Source organism: Canis lupus, chromosome 31 (genome assembly GCF_003254725.2).
Source record: "Canis lupus dingo isolate Sandy chromosome 31, ASM325472v2, whole genome shotgun sequence".
NCBI classification, from domain to species: domain Eukaryota; kingdom Metazoa; phylum Chordata; class Mammalia; order Carnivora; family Canidae; genus Canis; species Canis lupus.
The window spans coordinates 13,978,658-13,990,741 of record NC_064273.1 but is presented as its reverse complement, the minus strand read 5'-3'; the positions used below and the strand labels follow the sequence as shown (position 1 = coordinate 13,990,741).

The 12,084-nt window shown below is 37.0% G+C and overlaps 1 long non-coding RNA gene across 2 annotated transcripts in view; it reads right to left on the bottom strand.

Moving 5' to 3' along the window:
* Positions 1 to 741: 741 nt before the first annotated feature.
* The window catches only part of LOC125754097 (uncharacterized), an 81,455-nt gene continuing 70,112 nt past the window's right edge, over positions 742 to 12,084 (bottom strand). For both annotated transcript variants that reach the window (XR_007407512.1, XR_007407511.1), the window contains exon 9: positions 742 to 9,862. This is a non-coding gene — a long non-coding RNA (uncharacterized LOC125754097). The remainder of the gene's footprint in view (positions 9,863 to 12,084) is intronic.

Here is a 12,084-nt window from a genome sequence, read left to right as displayed (position 1 = left end):
AATGATATCAACACATTTTTGTTTTTCTGAGAAAACAGAAATTTTGGTGACTATCCCAGTAGCCTTTTATTGCTGATAGAAACAAGTTAAGGTGATGGTGGTTTTGTTATTATCTACACAGATATCTGCTTGTTTTTCTATTAATTTCTTCATCTGTAAGTGATAATTTAACTATAAATAAATATTGCTGCTGTATACTCTCATAGTATCTTATGCATACCCCTATCTCAGCACCTTCTTTGTTGAAATTGCATTGATCTCTTTATAGATTTTCTCCTCATTAGACCATGTATTCTTAGAGGGCAAAGTTCATGGTCAGGAAACTTTCACACTAAGCATAAGAACATAATCTATATTATGGAGTCACCAAAACAGCCTGCTAGATGAGGCTTACATGTTTGCTACCAGGTATCTATTTACTAAGCGGGCGCAATTAAATGTGAAGTTTTATCCCAGAAATTTAACCAAGAGATTTGCAAGCATAGACAACCATTTACGTCTCTTGCATCTGAACTCTCACCACTTTATTGCAATAGATTAGAACTCATGTCCCGACTACTTCCCTCTGATGAAATAACCTTATGACCTTAGAAACCACTATCTTCTATAGATGATGATGATGATAAAATTCTCATTTATATCTCATTTTGTTTTTATAAATCACTGTAGTTGGCTTTGCAAAATTAAACAGGGTAATTATACCTGAGATTGTAACGAAGGCTCAAAAACAGAGGCTCAATATTAAGTCTATTAAGAACTACTGTTTATTGAATGCCTAAATGATACAGACTTTTATATTTTACCCTCACAATAATCAATTTGAGGGAGGTATTAGCATTCTCATTATTCTAACTATATAGTTGGAAACCAGGACTCAGAGAGGTACAATACATTGTCTACACTTTCAAGATTGTACAGGGATTAAAAATGTTGAAGCAGGGATTAAACCTAACTGTTGTTTACTTTTCTAGATTAAAAAGAAAAATGTAAGGTAATATCTTAAATCTGTGTCACATGTAATTTAGTTTAGAATCAATGATACATTCTCAAAACCATCACATAAATCACCAACAGTAGTCATTCAAATTTAAAATAGGAAAATGGAAAGCCTTTTCTAAAAAGTGAATTTTGACAGTGTCAGAGGCAAATACTATTTCCAGCCTTTATTGTCATTATTAGTACATACACCAAAACTCCCGCCACATATGCCACTCATACTTTTACTTTTCATTTTGGGGTTCTTTGGAGATAGTTGTGTCTATGATTTCATGTACATCTTTGACTGAACTCTTCATTTTGTACCCTTTCATTCCTGAAAAATACTGGAGATGACAATCACCTCTATAAAAATAATTTTTTATCCATGTAAATATAGAGAGAAAGATAAAATTTCCTTAAGTATGAGTAAATGAGCACAAGAGAAGAATGAACAAAGAGAAGTCTTAGGAGATAAACTTGATCAGAAATTTCTGTGCTCTTTTTAGAGCCACTTTTCTATTGGTGACTGTAAATATCTAACAAAATCAAATTATCCCTTTCTCTAGCATCATTCCACAGCTTACATGCAGACACTATATAAGAAAATAAGGGGGTTGATCCAGGATGAAGGCTTTGGCAGGTCAATGTAGGAAAGCGATAGAGGTACAGAGAATTAAGGTGATTGGCAAGAATATTTAAGGAAGGAAATGAAAAAGAATAAAGTAAAAGGGAAAACTGATTGCTATTTAAAGAAAAGGACAAATAAAAGAATATAAGCATAGCAGAAATAGTTTATAAAGTAAGCACCTGAAGGAGAGGCATTATGAAAGAGCAGATGCTTGAATCTATGATTTTGGAGGTGGAGCATTTGGGTATGAAAAGTTCTAGATTGTGACCATAGGAATGAGTTGCAGAGAGAGATCTGAAGAAGCAATTTCTGAATATGAAGAAAACAAGGAAGCAAGGGGCCTCATTATTGGTTGATGATCAGCCATATGGTCTTTTGAAATCACCCAAGATGGGAGAACTTGGGCAGAGTAATCATGTCAGCCATGTGCAGAGGTATTCAATGATGAGAAGTGACTTGGAAGCTGGTAGATGATAGAGGTGAGGATCTGAGCCTCAAAGAACATTAGCGTTAATGAGAAGGTGGAGAACTAACAGTCCGGGAGTCACAGTGTGACTCTGGATGTGCAGAGTTTACAAAGCGAGGAAATGACCTCATTTCTGGACCCTGATGTACCTAGCTTGTGAAAAAATATATAGCCTCTACTTGGAAGGGATGCAGGGAAAGTGTCTTCAGGAAATCCAAACTTCGTTAAGATCTACTGAGTTCTAAGATCCAGTGAGAGCTAATGTGAAGATGACTATCAAGAATGAACACAGAAGTTAAGCATCACAGGTGTGCTGTACCTGATTTCTCTGCTAAGAATGAACAAGCTTCACAGTTATAAAAGTCCCAGTGACATAAAGTCTATCATTTTACATTTTGTCTAGTACCTACCAACTTTAGTACCTACCAGCTGGGTCTGATAATTCCCCATTTTGTTGTCCTTTTAGTGTTATCTACCAAAGACTTACAAATACTTAATATGACACTGTTGCAGCATTGCATTTACACATGACTGGATGAAAAATATGGTCTGTAGCAACTAAAAGTATTTCCCCTTGGTTTTGTGTGTGTGTGTGTGTGTGTGTGTGTGTGTGTGTGTGTTCTCCTTTTAAAAAAATGTACCTCAACCTTCTATTGGGGAAGGGAAGGGAACGGAACCAACTTTATCTGTCTGTGGACAAAGGAAGTTTTGAGTAGCAGTAAAGGCCTCCAAAGATGGATTGTGTCTCTCTCATACTTCTAATTAGACTATAGATGTCACTGACCTTTCAGGAGTGGTAAAATATTTAAAGAACAGATTTTAAACAAAAGTTATAAATAAAAAATCTGACTACTTAAAACTTGCATTTAAAAAAAAAACCCTTAACCTGGTTCTTTAGAATGACTTTACCATTTTACATTTTCTCCTTTAGATTCCAAGTTCTGCTGTATTCTTACTCATCTGTTCACTCACACACACTTACCGTCAGCTGTCAATCAGTGTAATAAAGTAACATTGAAGAAATACATTACCACACGGGATCAGTGATTTTCCCATGTAAGCCTGTCAGCAAAAAATAAAGTCAGTTTCTTTTTTGACTCAGTTATTCTAAATAAACCACAAGCTCTGTGAATGACAGTAAGTCATCTTCAGTGATAAAGAGAGAGGCTAAATTTTTGGCTCACTGGTTGCGTTTATAATCTACACTTGCTATCATCATGAGATCTAGTCTAGGTTGCCTTAAGAATTTTCTAACTCACCAGTTAGGTAAATTATGCTGTTATAAATTATAGATACAATAGAAAACTATATAGACATTTAAAAAATTTATTTATTTATTCATGAGAGACACAGAAAGAGAAGCAGAGACATAGGCAGAAGGAGAAACAGGATCCTGTTGTGGGACTTGATCCCAGGACTCTGGAATCACGACCTGAGCCAAAGGCAGACGCTCAACCACTGAGTCACCCAGGCACCCCACTTAGGCATTTTAGTGAGGTAGATATTTATCTACTGACTAGAGACATACTCATGATATGATGTTTTAGGTTAGGTTCCCAGGAAACATACTCTGAGGAGGAACGTGTGCAGAATGTTTGCTGGAGAGTGAGGAATAATTGAGAATGGAAGGTTTAGGAAGAAGGAGAATCTGATCTGCCATGGGATTATAACTGAGACCTTAAATGATATTACAGAAAACTTTGGCCTGAGCTGGTCCTTTAGAGTTACACCAAAATGTGGCAAAATGGAGAGGAGAATTGTATTTCTGCATTACTCAGTCATTGATCATAGCCTTCCTGGAAAGGGAACATGAAATTTAAGTGAGGGAAGTCCCTGTAGTCGAGGGCAGTTTCTAGTTTGAAGTAGAGCTAAAACTATCAGCATTGATCATATCCAGCTTTATAATGTCATCCACAGCTTTTATTTGGCCCTGATGAGGGATCTGGGTGATATACCATACTATCCACTATAGACATTGTGCATTGCTCAAATCGGCTTAGTTTTTATGGCAAATTCCCATTTGGGAAATGCTTCTTAAGGATTATGGTTGGTCAAATTTCCTAGGAAAAGTTACAAAAGGAAAGTTAGTTGGTAGAGTTATAGCTCTCAACGAAGCTGTTGATCTAGAGCCCATAACTGATAATCATCATACCCACTTCAAGAATCCATTCTATATTGCCCTCACTCTTGGCTAACATTTCTGCTATAGAGGTGTCTTACCTGGAGGGGTGGCTCAGACCTGTAATTATGAGCTGTCTGAGCTACTGGTTACCAAACGCTTTTTATTCTGGAATTCTTTATTTGTGTCTATTTCATTAAAACTGGGCCTGGAAGCACTCAGAAGACCTGATTCCTCCTGATTGTTAACATTAATTATTCCCACTAGCATGTTGACTCCTCATCTTGTCTGCTGGTCTCTTAGAGCAGCCACCCAGGTGCCCCAAGTTCAATGTTTTTAGATTCTCCATATAAGTGATACATATTTGTCTTTCTCTGTCTGACTTATTTACTTAGAACAATGCCCTTAAGATCCATGTCATGTATGCACATGGCAGGATTTTCTTCTTTTTTGTAGTTGAATAATATGCTAAGTCTCTGACTTACATTTTTCAACTTTATGATGGTGTGAAAGCAATACACATTTGGTAGAAACCATATTTCAAATTTTGAATTTTGATCTTTTGGGCTAGCTATGTGTGATATGATCCTCTCTCATGATGCCAGGCAGTGGCAGCAGCCACAGCTCCTAGGCAGGCACGTGATCACTAGGGTAAAGAGCGGATACACTAATAACCATTCTGTACCCACACGACCATTCTGTTTTTCACTTTCAGCACAGTATTCAAGAAATCACATAAGATATTGAAGAGTCTATTACAAAATGGACTTTGTGTTCCATGATTTTGACCAACTGTAGGCTAATGTGAGTGTTCTAAGCACATTTTAGATAGGCTAGGCGAAGCTGCTGGTTTGGTAGGTTTGGTGTATTCAATGCATTTTCAACTTGCAGTATTTTCAATTTATGAGGGGTTTATTGGACTACAACCCCATGGTAAGTCAAGGAAGATCTATGTGTGTGTATATCTCTATGTCATATTTTCTTTATCTGTTTATTCACCAGCAGACACTTAGGTTGTTTCTATATCTTGGCTAAAGTGAATAATGCTAATTGTGTTTTTAAGAAGCCAACATGCTGAAATATCAGGCTGACAGATTCTGAGGGGTGCAACGTATGATATGATAAGTGGATCTCACAGTTGTGTCCATTCACATGCCGCTTTTAGCTTAAAGTATTTTCTTTATCCTGAAACAGTATTATATAAAATCTCATGTCGGTGGATCAAATATGCTGCAAGTCTTCACAAAAAATGTTAACTGGGGGTTTCTTAGGGGAAAAGGCAAATATATATAACAAGGAATATTTATCGATACAAGGCAAAATGATTTTTTTTTCCCTTTCAGAGTAGTCAAAGTCTTATGGGTTTCATAGGACTTGGAAACATTCTTCTCTAAGGTAAAAGTAAAAGATTGCTTCTTAAAACCCCTGCCACTCACAAGCAACACAGTAATGGACAGGCCTCTTTGGATTCTGAAGGCAGCAGATTTAGCAATTTGGAGTACCGTTTCAGCCCATTTACAAGGTGAAATAAAAGCTTGCTGGTATTAAGTGGACTCTAGAGCAAGAAAGGGGTCTGTAGCAGAAAAATATATATTTGGTGTATATATATTTTGGAAACCAGTTTGTGACAGTGGTTACTATTAGAGACCAAGACTGGAGGGCTAAAATAAAGGGTTGTAGTTGTTGTTGTTCTTGTTTTATTTACTTATTAATCTTTGAACTTTAAAAGTAATTAGTCTATTTTTCTCTTGTAGAGTCTATCAGAACAGAATTATTCAGCTCCCCAAATTTAGATTGTATCTGTTGCTTGCTTACTGGTACAACCTCCCTGATTTAATTCATCCAGGGCCAAGTATATTTCAGATGTTAGAAAAACTTTTATACCCACTCCCCCAAAGTTTGATATTTTGATTCCGATTTTTCTTTTTTCATTTTATCAGACATTCTTATTTCCACTCTGAGTTTCCTACCCGCAGGGATTTTATTTATTTATGAGCTCCTGTGTATTTGCTGCATGATTCACTGTCACTGGTTTTCATTTTTCCATCTGAGCTAATCTGTACATGAATATAGGTCATGTGGATTTAACTTCTTTAGTAGTGAGGAGATCGATTGCAATGCCGTCATAATGTCTTTTTCTCCATGGAATTTGTGTGTATTTTGAATGACTGCACCTGCCCACAGTGGGGGTGAGGGATGTCTTTGCAGGGGCTTTGGGGTTATTACTCATGACTCTCTGCAGGAGGAGAAGTGCTGAGGGGAGTTGTCAAAGTGGCAGGAGAGCATGTGGCAGCTCTCTGTGGTTGGGGGCTGGCAGAGAGCGTGCAATCCATTTACAGACCAACACCAGATCCTCATCTACTTGACCTTACTGACACCTTGTTATTCCAGGTTCCCATCTTTAAAAATTATGTGCATTTGATGTCTATGATCTCACTCCTCCTCTCTCTTTTCTCTGTTACTTAAATTGTTATTCCCTGTCTTCTGTGTTTCACACTAAGCCCATTAATTTCCCTCTATAGAAAAAGTAATACTCTATCACCCTAACTATCTCAGAAAAGGAAATGCTAAGGTGAAACAGAGCTGAGAGTAGAGGAGGACAATTTGATGGACTTTGAAGGCAGAGCAATATCCAAAACCTCTGAGTTTAACGTTATATATGTCGTTGGGTTTTCAATGATCATAACAGTAATTAATCACTTGGCAGAAAATCTTGCAAGGAAGGATTATAAATTATTGAATCAGGAACTGATTTTAGTTGCTATTTAGTCTATTTACTTCACAGATAAGAAAAGGCATGTAGCAGTCTTCATCTTATGGCCACACAGTCCTACAAGGAAGAAGTAATCTGGAGCATACATTATATAGGACTGAAGCTGGCCTAGCAGCTGTGCGGTCAAGCTTTCAGAGTGACCTTTGGTGTCTATGGTACACAGGCCACTGAGGCAGAGACAGTCCAGTATCCTAGAGGCAGGTCAGAAAACCCTTCCCAGTCCACTTTTAGGGGCCCTGCGCTGCTTGTTTGTCCATACTTTCCCTGGAACTTTTTTTTTTTTAATTTTTATTTATTTATGATAGTCACACAGAGAGAGAGGCAGAGACACAGGCAGAGGGAGAAGCAGGCTCCATGCACCAGGAGCCCGACGTGGGATTTGATCCCGGGTCTCCAGGATCGCGCCCTGGGCCAAAGGCAGGCGCCAAACCGCTGCGCCACCCAGGGATCCCTCCCTGGAACTTTATGGTCGATCATGACACTAGGCCTCATCTTCCCAGATTTCATCCTGAGACTAAAGAAAGCATCCTATGCCACACAAAATTTTTCTGACTCTGCATTGGAGAGTCTTGTTTTTCTTCAGGGTTCCATCTTTGGGGTAAGTGGAGCAGAGAAAGAAAAAGAGAGAAAAGACAAGAAAAGAAGACTCTTGGTTCATGGGAAGCTCATTCTCAGGGTATTCCCATAAAGAAGTTATATGAAAATTATCCAAAGGACTTTTTCAAACTATATATAATTTTCTCAGAGTTGAGCTCTATTGTCCTCCAATAATGTTTCTCAACCTTGGCTGTATATTAGATGAATCCAGAGAGTTCTAAAAGAAAACCTATGGCCAGGCTCCACCCCAGACGAATTAAATCAGATGCCCTCAGGATGAGATCTAGACATCAGTGTTTCCTATCAAAGAGATAATTGTGTAACCAGAGTTGAGAATTCAAGAACCTCTTTCTGGAGGTTCCATTGAAAATCCATTCCATTGAAAATCCCAGCCATTTTGAGCCATGATTACTAATTGAAGAAAGTTGAAGCAGAAGAAAATCTAGAACCATAACTCTCTCGTTAAGGATGGGGCAAGAGTCTGACTTGGAGCTTACATGATGATGACCGGAAGATAGAATTAAAAATATAATTTACCTCATTATCACTATTATTGCAAAGCAATATTAATGAGTAACTATTTCTCTCACATTTGCCAGAAATAAGTATTTTTCCATTTCATTTTAATAGCTAGATTCATTTCTATGAGAAAGTGGTATCTTTACAAGTGAAAATTTTGGTTTCTTGAGGTTAACATCACTGTTGGCATTAAGTGATATAAATGAAAAATTGTAATGAATTTAAAGAAACAGGGAAGCCATGTTATTTTAAAATTTATACAAAATGCAAAATCCACACAGTTCAAATTTATAGTTGCATATAAAAATAGGATTACTTAAAAGGTACTTCTTTATATTATGTTGAAGTACCTCATAATGTAGAGAAACTACTTTGTGTAAAGGGGAAAATCTACAAACAGGTGCTAATAACTTGGATGAGGCTCATCTTTAAAAATATTTTCTAAAAACATAAAATTGGAAAACATATTTCTAAAATTTAGAATAGAAAATGATCAAGAAATAAAAATTATGTTTTCTGGATGTTACTCTTTGTTTCTATTTTTTGAAGTGGGATTTGGCAGTCTCTCTCATATGTGATCCCACATATACCAGAGGTTCAAAACTGAGGACAATTTTGTGCTCTCCCCAGCAGACACTTGGCAATAGCTGGAGACAGTTTTGATTTTCACACCTGAGGGAAGATGGAACTACTGGCATTTTGTAGGTAGAAGCCACACATGCTGCTAAATATCGCACAATGTGGGGAGCCTCTCAAAGAGACAGTGATCTGGCCAAAGTGTCAATAGCACTGAGGTTTAACTGTTTTGAACTAACCTGTTAAAAACTTCATATTTTCTTTGAAAAGCCAATAAATTTTTGATATTGCCATGAATAATTTAATTTAATAACTATTTATAAATGTCAAAGTTTCAACTTGAATCTCTAAAATAAGGCCTATACTTTGTGGAAAGTAAAACAGAAATATATCAAACATCTCCCAGAACATCCATATCTTGTTTGTTATTGTCGTAAGTCACCTGTGTAGTCCCTCTTCACTGGTAGAAACGAGGAAGGTGCATATTCTGTATGATGACTGCTGTGAATGAGCTTTCTCAACAGACATTCCAAACCCTAACCCCCTTTTAGTATATGCAACAAACAAAAATCAACAACAAACTACAGTTCCTAGATGGAATTTATAGTCGTGTAGTTCTGGATGTGATTGTATATATATACATTTCTAGATGTAATTTATATATGTATTGTTATATATGTGTGTGTATATTTCTATAGGTGCTGTAAGTCCTTTGATTTGATGAACTAGGACAAAATTTTTATTTCAAACTAAGTCATATGGCTAGGGAATCATGATACCAGAAGTCCATTTTACTGGTGCAGCTATTGGCAGATGTAGTGTGGCCCTTGAGCTGGCAGATGTTGTAGCATCATCCTCTTGATGTCATATGCAGTTTCCTGCTCTTACAGCTTCTGGACAGTGGCAGAGACAGCAGCTCCCTTAACCCAGTTCTGCAGTGTAGCTTTCTGAATGATTCCTGAAAACCTCATCAAGAGTCAGGGTCTTCAGCACTCCTAATGATCTTGTGTGGCATTTAACGTTCTCAGGTAAATCCCTTCTGGTTATATTGAGTAGAGTAGATTCTTTTCTCTGCAACAGGACACTGACTGATACAGACATAATGAAAAGACAGGGTAGGGAAGAAAAACTCATTTGATGTGCCCACAGAGAACCAATATTTGACTCTTCAACCTTGGAACCTCATTCTCAGCCTTGAAATGATGCCTGTGGGAAGAACATGGCACATTACCATTATTTATATTATCTCACATAAATTACAAACACAAGTGATTACTTTGCTTTCTGTTTTTATTCTCTAGTTGTTGTTGTTTTTGTTTTTTAAAACTATTCAGAAACCATCTGGCCTCACCTCACATCCAGAAGAAGTGAAATTCTTTCAGTGGTTCAAAAAAGGTTTATGGAGAAAGAAAATCCCATTTGTTATATTGTGAGAGAGCATAGTGCAAATAAGGCAGCCCATGTTTTTGTAGTTGAATATTAAATTGTATTAACATATGATATCATAGTGATAGTAATGTGCTTAGAGAAGAGACTCTAAAACGCTATTCTGTCTTCATAATTCTGAAAAAAAAAAAAAAGGCAATTAAGGAATGATGACCTGGCATGTTTATCTACAAAATATTTTGTAGAAAATATTTTCCTTGCTTTTATAAAATGAGTATTATAATTTTTCCAAATGTATAATTATATAATTATATGTAAATTATAAATTTCCAAATTTATTATTTTTATTTTTTTACATTCAATTCAATTTTTTCTTCTTTCTTCTCTTTCTTCTCTTCTTCCTTCATGGTCATTTTTAGCTTTGGGATCCTTCCTTATTTGCCATCCTTATTTTACTCAGTTATCTAATTAGTCCATATGTGTTTGTTGAGCACCTGCTGCCCTCTGAGTGCTGTGCTTAAGTTCTGGGAATAAAGAAATAACTCTCTACTTCTCTATAAGCTTTCAAGGTGGTGGGTATGGGTGATAAAAGAAAAGTAAGCACCAAAATAAATGTGAAATTGTATATTATACTATTTATGGTGAGCACTGGGAGAGAAAAGAACTATTTATAAGAAAGAATAGCAGGCTAATTTAGACTGAGTCAGGGGGGAGCTGTCTGAGGAAGTGACATTTGAGTTAAGGACTCAAGCATGAAAAGGAATTATCCAGGTTAAAATGCAAGAAACAGGATTTCAGAGCAATACTAAAAAGTCAGTGAAGGAAAGAATGGCTTAAAGATCATGTGAAAGAGACAGGTGGAGGCCAGGAGACGCAAAGAGTTGGAGAAGCAGTAAAAAGTTTGGATTTCAGGGCACCTGCGTGGCTCAGTGGTTGAGTGTCTGCCTTTGGCTCAGGTCCTGATCCCAGGGTCCTGGGATCAAGTCCCACATCAGGCTCTCCCTCTGCCTATGTCTCTGCCTCTCTCTCATGAATAAATAAATAAAATCTTTTAAAACAAGAGTTTGGATTTCAGCTTAAGAGTAAAAGAAAACCACTGAAGGATTTTTTTTGGGGTGGTGGTGGTGAGACATCATACTGACATGTTGAAAGACGACAGGTTAATGTGTCAGAATGGACTGGATCGGGTAAGAGGGGAAGGAGGCAGGCCTGGTTAGGGGTTATTTGGGTAGCTCAGGTGGACCAGGAGAATGCAGGAGAGCTGTAGTGAGGAAGATGGACCAAAGAGGGAAATTTGGACAGAGGTACAAACACACAGAGGCAAAGACCACATAAAGATGGAGGCAAAGATAAGCACAGGGCAAGGACCAACTAGGATTGCTGGCAAACACCAGAAGCTAGTAGAGACAAGGAAGGATTCTCTCCTACAGGTTTTAAAAGGAATAAACCCTGCCGTCATCTTGATCTTAGATATTGACCTCCATCATTGCCAAAGAATAAATGTATGTTGCTTAAGCTCCCTGGCTTGTGATTCTTCGTTATAGAAGTTGTAGGAAACCAATACGGTGAGGGAGAAAGAAGCATTATGAATTTGCAAAATACAACTGACTTTTGGTCCATGAATAGTTGTATAAGTTTCCCATTTTATGAAGTTTTCACAGAACATTTAAATTTATTTTAATTTTCCCCTTCCTGAATTCCTCTAGCCCCTAGGATTTGTCCTGCTTTTTTTGGCACTCCTTTGAGATGAAAGGCTATTATCATCCTGTCTTATGATAGAGACTGGGGAGAAGACAAAGAACATTAAACCAGCATTTTATCTTCAAATTCTTTTAATCATAAACTTTTAAGCATCAATGTATGTATACCATTGAAGGTAGGGCTACTAATTCTCGGAATTCGTAAGTACACTCAGTAGGGCTGGGTACATACCATGTAACAAATTATTTTAAAGGCAATAATGCTGTATAGTGTTGTACAAACATTAATAAAACTAAGAGGTATCAAAATGGCAATTACAAATAAGCTTTGGATTAAAAAAC